The sequence below is a fragment of the Pseudophryne corroboree genome, chromosome 2 (genome assembly GCF_028390025.1).
Source record: "Pseudophryne corroboree isolate aPseCor3 chromosome 2, aPseCor3.hap2, whole genome shotgun sequence".
In the NCBI taxonomy this organism is placed as follows: domain Eukaryota; kingdom Metazoa; phylum Chordata; class Amphibia; order Anura; family Myobatrachidae; genus Pseudophryne; species Pseudophryne corroboree.
In genome coordinates, this window is record NC_086445.1 from 303,269,047 (window position 1) to 303,283,869 (window position 14,823).

The following is a 14,823-nucleotide window of genomic DNA, read 5'->3' on the forward strand; positions in this document are numbered from 1 at the left end:
TTTGTTTCACTCTTTCCTTTAGTGGCCCTACACATGTTACACAAAGCACAGCGATGGAAACCTTTTGTCCTTACACTACTTCTTTTTGACAGTTGTATGCAACGGCTTGTCTTTCAAATTTCTAGATCTCCAATTTATAAATCCAGGTTTATCAGGCAAGATATTGCCAATATTGGAGTCTTTTTTCAGAACCTTCCAATGTCTTTGTGCTTTGAATTATAGTCAGATATAAAAGACCATTGTGTTTTCTCATTTTTATTTATATTTTTATCTTGATTTCCATTTTTACTAAGGAGGTCCTTTCTTTTAATATATCCACTGTTTGATTGGCCTCTAAAAACAGTTCTTTTTCTTAACCCTTTTCCAAAAATCGATTGGTCATTTCTGAAGTCTGACTCTTACATATTTCAGCTTCAGCACAATTACGTTTCACCCTCAAATATTGGCTATAAGGAATACTATTTAGCCAGTTAGCGTGATGCTCCTGTCAATGTGTCATTTAAACAGTTCTGAAAAAGTAAATATCTTATTCTAATGAAATATACATAATCATGTATATAGGGCCTAATTGAAGGTTGATTGCACAGCCACATTTTACTCTAATGGGAAAATCCATGTACACTGCAGGGGAGGCAGATATAACATGTGCAGCGAGAGTTAGATTTGGGTGGGTTATAATGTTTCTGTGCAGGGTAAATACTATCTGCTTTATTTTTACACTGCAATTTAGATTTTTGTTTGAACACACACCACCTAAATCTAACTCTCTCTGCACATGTTATAGCTACCCTACCTGTGGTGCACATGGTTTTGGCCATAAGAGGAAAATGTTGTTTTGCAATCAACCTTGAATTAGGCTAATAGTGCCTGATTCAGAGATGGATGCAATATCAGTTTTGTACGCAGTGGAGTGATTATCTGCCACTGTGCGTATAAGTTGCACTGTGTTTGGGATGTCCGGTGCAGTGAAGATTTAGGGGGAGATGTACTAAGTCTTAGAGAGTGATAAAGAGAAAAGAGTTAAAGTACCAGCCAATCAGCTACTAACTGCCATGTTACAGGCTGTGTTTAAAAAATTACAGTTATGAGCTGATTGGTTGGTGGTCTCTTTACTTTATATTGCTATGTTTAGCTAATTATTATTATTATTAGTTGTATTATTACAACATAAAGGAAAATGACAGTGCATAATGAATGGGTCCCTTTAATACAGTTTTTACTCTTGTAACATTTAAAAAAAAAATATTTATTAACCACTGTTAATACTGCATTTCTAACTAGTGATGAGCGGGCTCGGTTCGTCGGAATCCGAACCCCCCCGAACTTCACCCATTTTACACAGTTCCGAGGCAGATTCGAATCTTCCCGCCTTGCTCGGTTAACCTGAACGCGCCTGAACGTCATCATCCCGCTGTCGGATTCTCGCGAGATTCGGATTCTATATAAGGAGCCGAGCGTCGCTGCCATTTTTCACTTGTGCATTGGAAATGACAGTGAGAGGACGTGGCTGGCGTCCTCTCAGTTTTATTCAGGTGGCTGCACATATCGGTGCTCACTTCTTTATTATGGGGACTGGGGACCAGCAGTATTATATAGGAGGAGTACAGTACAGAGTTTTGCTGACCAGTGACCACCAGTAATATACGTTCTCTGCCTGAAAAACGCTCCATATCTGTGCTCAGTGTGCTGCATATATCTGTGCTCACACTGCTTTATTGTGGGGATTGGGGACCAGCAGTATTATATAGGAGGAGTACAGTGCAGAGTTTTGCTGTCCAGTGACCACCAGTATTATACGTTCTCTGCCTGAAAAACGCTCCATATCTGTGCTCAGTGTGCTGCATATATCTGTGCTCACATTGCTTTATTGTGGGGACTGGGGACCAGCAGTATTATATAGGAGGAGTACAGTGCAGAGTTTTGCTGACCAGTGACCACCAGTATTATATGTTCTCTGCCTGAAAAACGCTCCATATCTGTGCTGCATTGTAGTATATAGCAGGAGTACAGTGCATAATTTTGCTGACCACCAGTATATAACATATAGCAGTACGGTACAGAAGGCCACTGCTCTACCTACCTCTGTGTCGTCAAGTATACTATCCATCCATACCTGTGGTGCATTTCAGTTTTGCACAGTTTGCTGACCACCAGTATATAGTATATAGCAGTACAGTACAGAAGGCCACTGCTCTACCTACCTCTGTGTCGTCAAGTATACTATCCATCCATACCTGTGGTGCATTTCAGTTGTGCGTAGTATATAAAGTAGAAGGCCATTGCTATTGAGACTGGCATATAATTCCACACATTAAAAAATGGAGAACAAAAATGTGGAAGGTAAAATAGGGAAAGATCAAGATCCACTTCCACCTCGTGCTGAAGCTGCTGCCACTAGTCATGGCCGAGACGATGAAATGCCATCAACGTCGTCAGCCAAGGCCGATGCCCAATGTCATAGTAGAGAGCATGTAAAATCCAAAAAACAAAAGTTCAGTAAAATGACCCAAAAATCAAAATTAAAAGAATCTGAGGAGAAGCGTAAACTTGCCAATATGCCATTTACGACACGGAGTGGCAAGGAACGGCTGAGGCCCCGGCTTATGTTCATGGCTAGTGGTTCAGATTCACATGAGGATGGAAGCACTCATCCTCTCGCTAGAAAACTGCAGTGCCACTCCTAGATGGGCCAGGTGTTTGTGTCAGCCACTTGGGTCGCTTAGCTTAGTCACACAGCTGCCTCATTGCACCTCTTTTTTTCTTTGCATCATGTGCTGTTTGGGGACTATTTTTTAAAACTGCCATCCTGTCTGACACTGCAGTGCCACTTCTAGATGGGCCAGGTGTTTGTGTCAGCCACTTGGGTCGCTTAGCTTAGTCACACAGCTACCTCATTGCGCCTCTTTTTTTCTTTGCATCATGTGCTGTTTGGGGACTATTTTTTTGAAGTGCCATCCTGCCTGACACTGCAGTGCCACTCCTATATGGGTCAGGTGTTTGTGTCGGCCACCTGTGTCGCTTAGCTTAGCCATCCAGCGACCTTGGTGCACCTCTTTTTTTCTTTGCATCATGTGCTGTTTGAGGACTATTTTTTTGAAGTGCCATCCTGCCTGACACTGCAGTGCCACTCCTAGATGGGCCAGGTGTTTGTGTCGGCCACTTAGGTCGCTTAGCTTAGTCATCCAGCGACCTCGGTGCAAATTTTAGGACTAAAAATAATATTGTGAGGTGTGAGGTGTTCAGAATAGACTGAAAATGAGTGTAAATTATGGTTATTGAGGTTAATAATACTATGGGATCAAAATGACCCCCAAATTCTATGATTTAAGCTGTTTTTGAGGGTTTTTTGTAAAAAAACACCCGAATCCAAAACACACCCAAATCCGACAAAAAAATTTCAGGGAGGTTTTGCCAAAACGCGTCCGAATCCAAAACACGGCCGCGGAACCGAATCCAAAACCAAAACACAAAACCCGAAAAATTTCCGGTGCACATCACTATATTCTAACTGTATGATCTACTGTTCTTACATATCATATTTATAATTATAACTTTCTTGTTTGCAATGAGCTTTTAATAAACCCAAAGCATCAAAATAGAGATTATTATGAAAATACCAGACATTTCTTTGATCCATCCTTTTATTTATTAATATGGACATTATCTTATAGTAACCTGGTAAACAGTAGAGATGAGTGGGTTCGGTTCTCAGAGAACTGAACTTCACGAGGCCGCATCCGAGTCAGGCTCGGGGTTTTCCCGTCTGACTCGGAAACCAGAATGAGGCAAAACGTCATCATCCCGCTGTCGGATTCTCACAGGGTTTGGATTCCATATAAACAGCCGCGCGTCACCGCTATTTTCACTCCGGCATTGGAGAGTGTAGAGAGAGGACGTGTCTCCATCCTCAGTGTCCGTGTCTTCTGCTGCATCTGTACATTCACAGTGGTTGTGTCCTCTGCTGCAAAATGTCCAGAGCTGCAGTATATGTCCAGTCCAGTGATGCTGTGTTGTGCTGCATCAGTCCAGTGGTGGTGTCTTGTGCTGCATTAGCCCAGTCATAGTGGTGGTGTCCTCTGCTGCCATATGTCCAGTGCTACTGTAAAAGTCCATTCAATTGCAGTTATGCTGTGTTGTCTTGCATCAGTCCATTGGTGGTGTCCCTGTGCTGCCAGCCTGCTGTATATGTCCAGTGATCCAGCTGTATATGTCCATTGATACTGCCATATATGTCCAGCGGTACTGCCGTATAATTCTAGTGATCCTGGCTTTTAAATTTCAGTGATCCTGCCGCATAAGGCCAGTGATCCGGTACTGCCCTATATACGTCCAGCGGTACTGCCATATATGTCAAGCTGTACTGCCATATAAAACCAGTGATCTTGCCGTATAATTTCAGTGGTACTGGCGTATAATTCCAGTCCAGTGAGTCTGCCGTATATGTCCAGTGATACTGCTGTATATGTCCAGCGGTACTGCCGTATATGTCCAGTGATACTGCCGTATATGTCCAGTGATACTGCCGTATATGTCCAGCGGTACTGCCATATATGTGCATTGATACTGCCGTATATGTCCAGCGGTACTTTCGTATAAATCCAGTGATCCTACCTTATAAGTTCAGTGATCCTGCCATATAATTACAGTGGTACTGGTGTATAAATCCAGTACAGTGATCCTGCCGTATAATTCCAGTGTTACTGCCATATAATTCTAGTGGTACTGGCATATAAATCCAATGATCCTGCTGTATAATTCCAGTGATACTGGCGTATAAGTCCAGTCCAGTGATACTGCCTTATATGTCCAGTGATACTGCCATATATGTCCAGTGATACTACAATGATCCTGTAGTATAATTCCAGTGGTAATGGCGTATAAATCCAGTGAGCCTTCCGTATAATTCCAGTGATCCTGTGTATAATTCCAGTGGTACTGGCGTATAATTCCAGACTAGTGCTACTGTCGTATAAGTCCAGTGGTACTGCCTTATAATTACAGTGATCCTGCCATATAATTCCAGTGGTACTGGCGTATAAATCCAGTGATCCTGCTGTATAATTCCAGTGGTACTGGCGTATAAGTCCAGTCCAGTGATCCTGCCATATATGTCCAGTGGTACTGCCGTATAAATCCAGTGGTACTGGCGTATAAATCCAGTAATCCTGCCGTATAATTACAATGATCCTGCAGTATAATTCCAGTGGTAATGGCGTATATGTCCAGTGAGCCTTCCGTATAAGTCCAGTGATCCTGTGTATAATTCCAGTTGTACTGGCGTATAAATCTAGTGATCCTGCCATATAATTCCAGTGATTCTGCCCTATTATTCCAGTGGTACTGGTGTATACGTCCAGTGATACTGCCGTATAATTCCAGTGATACTACCCTATATGTCCAGAGGCACTGCCATATAATTTCACTTATACTGCCGTATATATATTTATACCCTGTTGCAAAGCGGATTACTGAGGCCATAACAACTGTGCTGGTGTTAATCGTGTGTCCGGTATCTGCCGTTAGTGCAGTGGGACTGCAGTGGCACTCCTAGATGGGGCAGATGTTTGTGCCGCACACTTGTGTCACTTAGTTTAGTCATACAGCTACCTCATTGTATCTCTTTTTCATCTTTGCATGATGTGCTGTTTGGGGACTTTTTTATATCTGCCCTCCTGTCTGACACTGCAGTGCCACTCGTAGATGGGCCAGGTGTTTGTGCCGCACACTTGTGTCGCTTAACTTATTCATACAGCTACCTCATTGCACCTCTTTTTAATCTTTGCATGATGTGCTGTTTGGGGCCTATTTTATATTTGCCCTCCTGTCTGACAGTGTAGTGCCACTTCTAGATGGGCCAGGTGTTTAGCTGCACACTTGTGTCACTTAGCTTAGTCATACAGCAACCTCAGTGGACCTAATTTTCTTCTTTGCAACATGTGCTGTTTGTGGCCTATTTTTTAAATCTGACACTGCAGTGCCACTACTAGATGGGCCAGGTGTTTGTGCCATGCACTTGTATTGCTTAGCTTAGTCATGCAGCCACCTTGGTGCAACCTTTTGGCCTAAAAACAATATTGTGAGGTGTGAGGTGTTTAGAATAGTCTGGAAATGAATGTAAATGAATGTTAGTGAGGTTAATAATACTGTAGGATCAAAATTACTCCCAAATTCTGTAATTTTTGTCATTTTTATGGGTTTTTTTCAAAAATCATCCAGTTCTAAAACCAAAATCAAAACACAAAAGTGTGGTTTTGGCAAAACCAATCCAAAACCAAAACAGGAGCGGGAAATTAGAAACAAAAACAAAACAAAAAACACAAAAAGTGCCCACCGCACATCTCTATTAAACAGTTATTTAAAATCACAATTCTACTCTGACACATTCTTTCTATATTGTTTAATCTTACCTTGCAGGTCTTAACAATTACATTTTAACAAGTGAAATAAAACTTATATTTTATTTAGTTTTCTTTTATGTGCACCAAGTTATACAAATTCATTTCTATCCTCTCTTTTTTAATATTATCCATTGTTTGTGAGTGGTAGCACCCACTAGTAATATATACATATTACTATATAACTGAGCAATAAAAGGGGAAGATTTTCCAATTGAAATTTTTCATTTACATTTCCTGTGTGATTGGTCTCACAGAAACCTCTATCAGAAGATAAGACATTCGGCATGTTTTCTTATATACTCTTTCAGCCTATATACAGAAAACTGCAAGTTGATCAAATCAATTTATTTGTCCATTACAGGTGCTTGCAAGGGAGACTGTGGGGTCTATTTACTAAGCCTTGAATGGAGATAAAGTCAACGGAGATAAAGTACCAGCCAATCAGCTCCTAACTGCCATGTTACAGGCTGTGTTTGAAAAATGTCAGTTAGGAGCTAGTTGACTGGTACTTTATCTCTGTTCACTTAATCTCCATCAAAAGCTTAGTAATCTCGGATGTGAAAAGCAGCTACTGTAGGTGGCTGGCAATAATTTATCATAATGGAATGATCACTTCACACGATAAAAAGCGTCAATTAACCTGAAAAAAAAATATTGTATCAGTCTGAAAACATTTGTAAGTCCAAAACATTGAATATCTATGTCATTCCCAATCATGAGGTTTTGGAAAAACAGTTGGAAAGTCATTACCTCACACACATCCTTTAGAATTGAAATGCCCTTAAATGTTTCACATTGTTTATCACATGCTGTATTATGTTTCGGCTTATTTTATCCCTTTGTGTCCTTTTTTTCTTTTTGTTCCTCATTGTATTATATGTACTGTATGTCTCTCATGCCTTTCTGCTCCAAATACTGCATACATGATTTCCTTGTACTGCACATTGTATTTGTGTAAATTTCTATTTCCATTAAAAGGTCTAAAACAAAAATAACCCTTTAAATCTTTTCAATCCTACACCGATACTGGAAAATCAATACACAATTTGATTAGGCAAGATAAAAAATTCAAACCATGATTCATGGTAAATATGATTGAGGATAGAACTTCAACATGACTGTGGTCACTAAGGTCAAAATCAGTCATTTGGATCAATGTTTACTTGCATTGTACCACGATCAACTTTTTGCTGACTGGCACACCTTAAAGAATACAGCTGTATTTTAATAGTACGCCTGAAGCAATAGAGATTCTTTGTTCTTTGACATTGTAAATCTTCTGGTGTTATTGACTTATTTTATTGAGTGATTATGGTAAAAGAGTAACTGTTAGTTATACGTCATCATTATTTATTAGCTGTGCCTTTAGTCATAGACCTATTAAAGGAAAAAGGATGAAAAGGCATGGGTAATTTAAATATTGTAATTTTTTTTTAAATTATTATGTTTTCTAAAAGTTGAGTAAATCCTGCATTTCTTTTCGTTTGCCTATGTTCATTACTAGTATGTACAAGTATATCTCAAGTATAATCATCTAGTTACACTCATCTTTGAGCTAAGTACTCAACAAAATGAGCTAATATTTAAATATTAATACCATTGAAATTTATTTGGTTAGTTTTAAACCAGAGATCACTCTAAAAATATTTCATTCATATCACTTATCATTTGTTGCAATAACATAGTCTCTGAGGGCATCTTTTTATGCTTGTTTTATTAAATGTCAGAAGGGGTAATGATAAAGGCTTCTGTTGAAGTTCATGTAGTGAAGCTAAGCTAACACATCTTACCTTCAAAAAACATCTTCAAAAGTATTTTGTTAAATGATTTACAGTCTCATGCAATTTTAAACCAGGGAGTGCACTAATGGGTTTTTCTGATGAATCCCAAAGGAGCTATTCTATTTGGAAAAAAAAGTACAGAGAAGCACTTAAGACCAATATCTTTGAGTTAGGAGATTTATAAAACTTACAAGACACTGTGAAGTGTTCAGAAATCTTGTATTCACTTCCAAATGTTAAACTATCATGTACTGTAGTATTGCAAAATTGAACAACAGTAACACAACCATAAAAAAATTTAATTGCAATGTACAAACATACCATTATAATACACATGATGTAGTATTATAAATGAGCAATGTTAAAAACTCCCCTGTAAATAACAGTACTTTTGAAGGTTGCCATTGTATCCGCAAAAGATGAAGTGAATATCTTCTGGTTGTTTTTACCACCCACATATGCACTACATCATAAATATATCTACAGAATGTCAGGGGCATTTTAAGAGAAGCAGGGGCGTTTTAAGAGGGAAGGAGACCCGTGTGCAGCCCCCTCTTCTCCGGCAGCTAGTAGTCTCTTGCATAATGCCAGAGTCTACTGTGCATGTGCACGTTTTTGGGAACATGGTGTCCACGCTTTGTTCCCGGGGATATCTCCAGTATGCATGAGTAAATCACTTGGAAATGGCCACCACAGCCATTTTCCAAGTGATTTGTGCCCACACTGCAGGGCCACCACTGCGGTACTCCGGTGGGGTAAGTATACTATATGGGTGCACCGCACACACTGCACCCATTATAGAAACGCCTTTGACAATATGCCTCTACTGTACTTTTTCTTAAGAATGTGCAAATATACTAGGGCAAAAAAAAGGAGTACCTTTTTACCAGGGCAAAGCATGTTGCAATAAGGGTCAGCAACAGAAATCTTGAGGCCTGCTACCCAGATGTCTTTTGTCCCCTACCCTTCACCACCTGCACATACTTCTCATTTGTGCCTTTACATGTAACAAAATATGGAAATAAAATAAACCAAAAATACACTTTCTATTCTACACACAGTGTCAAGTTGAAGTCGGGATCCTGCCATGCAACAAAGGCCCCAGCGCCTGATATGGGGTGTGGCTTCATGTCAGGGCACATGTTTTTTTTTTAATGTTGTCATTGCCAACCCATGTCCCTTGTTTTCATAACTGTGGGGGCATGCCCAGTTCTCTGAAAGCTTCAGGTCATGGCCCCAGTCACACTCTCCATGGAATAGATGTTGTATACTTGCACACAACATCTATTCACCACTGCTCTGAGTGATAGGGGACCTCCCAACCTCCCCTTCTTCCCCATTACCACCCCCGAACACTGCGGCCTGCGAATGGGACAGTGCCCAAAAAATGGGACTGTCCCATCAAAATCAGGACAGTTGAGAGTTTTCTGTGTCACTGTAACTGATGATGCATGCTGCTAGTCCATGCATTCTTCCAGCACTTGATGTTACAATAAGTCTAAAGTCTGACAGTAAACATGACTCACTGAACATCTTCCTGGCAGTATATGGGTTGTTCACATTCTTATTAAGTTATACTCATGAATATGTATAGCTGTGCAGCAGATTGTTGTGTTCACACAGACAGGTGCCTCAGCAGTTGCTCCAGAAGTTCCACAGCTTTCCATCTGCTCTGGGGGTCCTGCCCTTACTGCCATTATCATCAGCTAACAAGGAGGTCCCCAGTTACACACTATTTATCTGGTTAGTTACAGATTGTCCTGTTTAGGGGGTTTTGTGGCCAGGGCTGGCTCTGTGTCTCATAGTACCAGTTCCAGTGCTGTGGATCAGGGTGTGGCTTCCAGGTTTATTCAACTGTGGCAGTTGGCAATCCTAAAGTTCCCCTGTTCTGCTTTTTTTTAGTTGTTGAGTTCTGAGTCCAGGTTCCTGTTCCAGTGCTGTGTTCAGGGTTATGTTCCTGGGATATGAAGCAGTGGTCAGCTGGCAGTTCTGAGTTCAACATTTCTAATATCTACTCTGAGTTCTGAATTCCTAATTCAATACCCAGTACTGTATTGTTGTGCGGTTATATTTTATGAGTTCCCAGTGGTGGGTTCCAACTCCATGTTCCTGAATTTAAGTCACAGGATTGAGTTCACCACAAGCAATTCCAGGTTTTCACATATATGGACTCCAGTTTCATATCCTGGCGCAGCACCTGGTCATTCAATTAAAATCAGATAGTGCTATCTGGCTGTCAGTACTCAAATATGGCTGGTTTTTTAAATCAGCAATAATTTACATGGCATAACCGGGTTGGTTATGCCATCTAAATGATTGCCACTTTAAAACTCTGCCCAGTTTCGCATGAAGTCCCACACTTCATGATTCTCGCAGGCTATTTAGCCCAGTAGCTGCATACAAAGTATCTTCCAGTCTAATAGACACACTAGAATAATACATTTGTTTTAAAGAAATTAGATTAAAATCTCACATTAAGCATAAGTAAAAACAACACGAGGTAAGGCATTGGTGACTCCTGCTGGATATCCGTCTTTTGTATTTTTACCCAGATTATTGACTAAATTGCACACATAAACTATATGAAATGCCAGTGTCAGTATTACGTGTACCCACTCACTGTATTTTTGTTGCATTAGTGATGTGAATAAGATGTATATTTTGCTCGGCCTATGATAAATTGCAAAATCCAAGTCATGCTGTTCCCAGTAGAACATTTATAATTTTACACAGCGATATCAGTGAGTAATATCACGTGACTAGTGTAATTACACACAACACAACAATGTTCTTAAAATTAATAAGCTGTTTACTAATAAAATATCTTCATAAAAGATATATATATATATATATATATATGAAACCAGTAGACACATGCAGCGGCATTCAGAGAATCCTCCCAACACGTTAAAGTGTAAACGGTGATTTATTGCATCATGAAAGTGACCAACGTTTCGGGGACTGTGGCGCCCCTTTGTCGAGGTGATACGGACCCGAAACGTTGGTCACTTTCATGATGCAATAAATCACCGTTTACACTTTAACGTGTTGGGAGGAGTCTCTGAGTGCCGCTGCATGTGTCTACTGGTTTCATGTCAATTCTCCCCAGAGGGCACCGGAGCTTAAAGCAAATAGGGTGAGTGCCGGGTCTAATACCCTGTATATATATATATATATATATGTAAAAACAAAAAAATCTAGAAAACCACAGCACTCGCCACCCCAGAAATTATATATAGCTTTAATAGAGATCAACTTTAACATTCAAGCTTCATGGGGTACCCCTTTTTGCCTAAGTTAGACACTTAGGTCGAAGAACGTAGATATACTGTAGGACGCCATTTATGCTCCAGTTGTAAGGGCTGGCATATCATTATCAAACTACCTTTTCTCCCCAAGGAGAACAGTGGTAATATATATATATAAACAAACTGATAGAATACATACATTGCTGATCGACTTTAATTAGCAGCAGGGGCAATATATCCCCAATTATTACTACTGTCACAGCACACTGCAACCAGGTATTCACTTACCAGGGCTGGCAGAGCAGGTCACTGAGGTATGCAGCATGTCTGCTGCAGATAGGTGGTCACTGGTACCCACTGCATTAACTCATTCTGGCCTTTCTTCCTCTGGTGGCTGGCTTCCTCTTCCAATCACTGTAGCTCTATTTCTGGCTTTAACAGGTGGTCATGGCTTTCAAATTTGAATCTTTGCCTCCTAGGAAGGAAATTCTTGGACATTTTCCTATGCCAGAGTATAGGCTCCCAAACTATACTCAAGCATTATAGCCTCAGTGCTTCTTTTTGTACCTCCTAGGTAAAACTCTGGTCTTATGTTTCTTTCACTCCCGAGTCCAGTTTCCTGTTCCTATCATTCCTGCATCCAGTTCCAGGTTCCTCTCACTCCTGTGTCCTGTTCCCTGTATGTCCCTGTGCCTGATTTTTCCCATCTGGTGTCAACCCAGTCTGATGACTTTATTACTATATGCTTCATGGGGAATTATCAGTTTCATTTCCATGTATATCAGCCCTTGTACTTAGGAATCCAGACAGAGGGACATGAACTACATTAAATGTCAGGCAAAGCCCATACCACCTTGTGGTGAAAACCACCTATACAGTAGACTTTACACCACTGTTCTGGGTATCCAATACTAGAGCATGGGTCTGCAGCCACAATATTTATCCATGAGTTTGCAACACAATATGGATGCCACTGGTAAACCATCACCTAAAGAACTATTATAACATCTCCTTGCAGAGATGAGAAGCAAGAGCACCTGAAGACTCTTATGTAGCCATTCAAAGCTATACAGTCTCCTTTGGAGCAACATGCATCACCTCCAGCAGCACTCATTCAGGCTGCAAGAACTTCTATGCCATTATGGATCCCAAATCCCTGAAAATTTGATGAGGACCACAAAAGTTGTTGGAGTCTTCTGAATCAGTGTTTGATAGCGTCCGAGATTCAAGCTGCATATTTCCCCACTCAAAGAATAAAGGTGGCTTAAGTTATCTGCACAGGCCATAGTGTGGACTTCCCCCTTGTGGAGGACAGGAATAATCTTCTAGTGTACAATTGTACCAGCTTCTTGGAAGCTTTTACAAAAGTTTTCAATGAGCCCATATGGATGACATCAGCTGTATTAGCTATTCTGCCTCTGAAACGAGGAACCCATTGTGTAGGACAGTTCATTGTGCAGTTCAGAACTCTTGCCTCTGAGCGCAAATGGAATGAAGCTCTGGTTGCTGCATTCATACAGAAATTGTTGGAGTGTGTCAAATATGAACTAATGCCCAGAGAATTGCTGCCATCCTTAAATGATCTAATATCCTTGTACATCAGGGTAGATTTCTGCCACAAGGAGAGAGCATAGGAAAGAAAACACTCACAACATTTCATTTTCAAATTCGCTCCTCAATTCACTGCTCCTGTTGTATCCTACAGAAGAGCCCATGTAGGTCAGGAAATCATGCCTTCCTACTGAGGAGGGAGAAAGGAGGTACAAAAAGATGATATATTACTGTACATCACAGTGATCCAGGTTATATTCACGCAACTTGAACCAAGATTCCGGGAAATGAGAGAACCTAACTGATCAAGGGGAACTAATTTTCTGAACAGTTAACCCCCCCCCCCCCCCCAAAAAAAAAAAGTTAATTAGAAATAAATTAACAATAATCCCACATTAGCAAATAGCCTTAACTGGGGTCGCCTCACTTACTTAGTGGTGTCCACTTACTTAGTGGTTATCTTTCATGATCAATTCTTTGGAAATCAAAATTTATTGATAAGATGACTTGCACTGCATGAAACCCTTACACACATTAAACTAAGGCTGGGTAAGCATACACACTTACAAATCAACCACTCAATGTGTTTGTGCTGACATCATAACTCGGCATACATTTGAAGTTGCCCACCCAGTTAAGATATTAGTCACCAGCAGTCCCTGCAGCATGTTTTGCTGGCAGGTCCTCCATACACACCCAGCTGCACCAATATATCTGCAGATACAGTATATCGGGCATTTGTTGGGCTTCAGGACCAACATGATATGTCTGTGAATGATGTAATTCAAAGACATATTTTGTGTACACACCCGCTGATCAGCAATCCAGTGTGTACTCAGCTTAACTGTACGGTGGTGGTCAAAGTTGTATATGGGATTAGTAGCATTAGAGACAGTGACAACAAACCATGGCTCGTACTTTTAGAGGAATGGAGGACACCAATTTTTGTTTTATAAAGAATACTGCTGCACAGAAAAGTGGGACCAGTGCAGGTGTGAACATGGACAGAAGTTGCAACTAATTGACAACACTAAATGCAGTCTTAATTGCAAACACAAGATTAAGCAATTCTTTCTTTCCTCTACGTCCACATAAATCTCAATTCTATTTGCTGAGCAACATACTGTACAGCATCAAACCTATAGTATACCTGAAAATCCCAATGTGAACTGGTTTCTTTACCTCTGAACAAACCTCAAAAGTATAATAAGCCTGACTGACTTTGTCAAAAGTTGGTTCCTAGATAAAAAAAAGCAAACCCATCATGTTGGCACCAGAGAAGCTAACAACTTTAGTCAAGCCCATTGTTACAGTACTCAGTCACAGTGCAATATTGTTCTGTCATATATTATTGCTGTGAGCAATAAAGGAGCCACCATCAGCAGGAAAAGTCAATCTGAAAGCATCCAGTCAGTAGCTACAAGCAACTGTTGGTGATTGTCATTATATTTGCACCTGCCCTCAGTTTGCAAATACAACAACATGCTCTTACTGTACTCAGCCTAAATTCATAGCCAGATTGAGGTGGGAGCTAAAAGGATACTGTACCCTGGGCCCACCTCTGTCAGGGGGCCCCACAGCCACAGCACACTAACTCTCCCTATTTTGCAGCAGCAGAGCCAGGCAACCAGAATTTGAGCAGGACAGTAGGCAGTGCTGGCAGGGGCAAAGGAGTATCAGGTTTCATGAGCTACCAACAGAGCTTCCAGACCAGCAGAGTGATAGGAGGGGGGAAAGAGCTGCAAGTGACCCAGGGATCCCAGCTTTTCCTCCTCTCCACTTAGGTATCTAGGTCCTGTGTAACCTGTTATCTAATGAGAGTGTTCATGTCTAGAGAGACACATA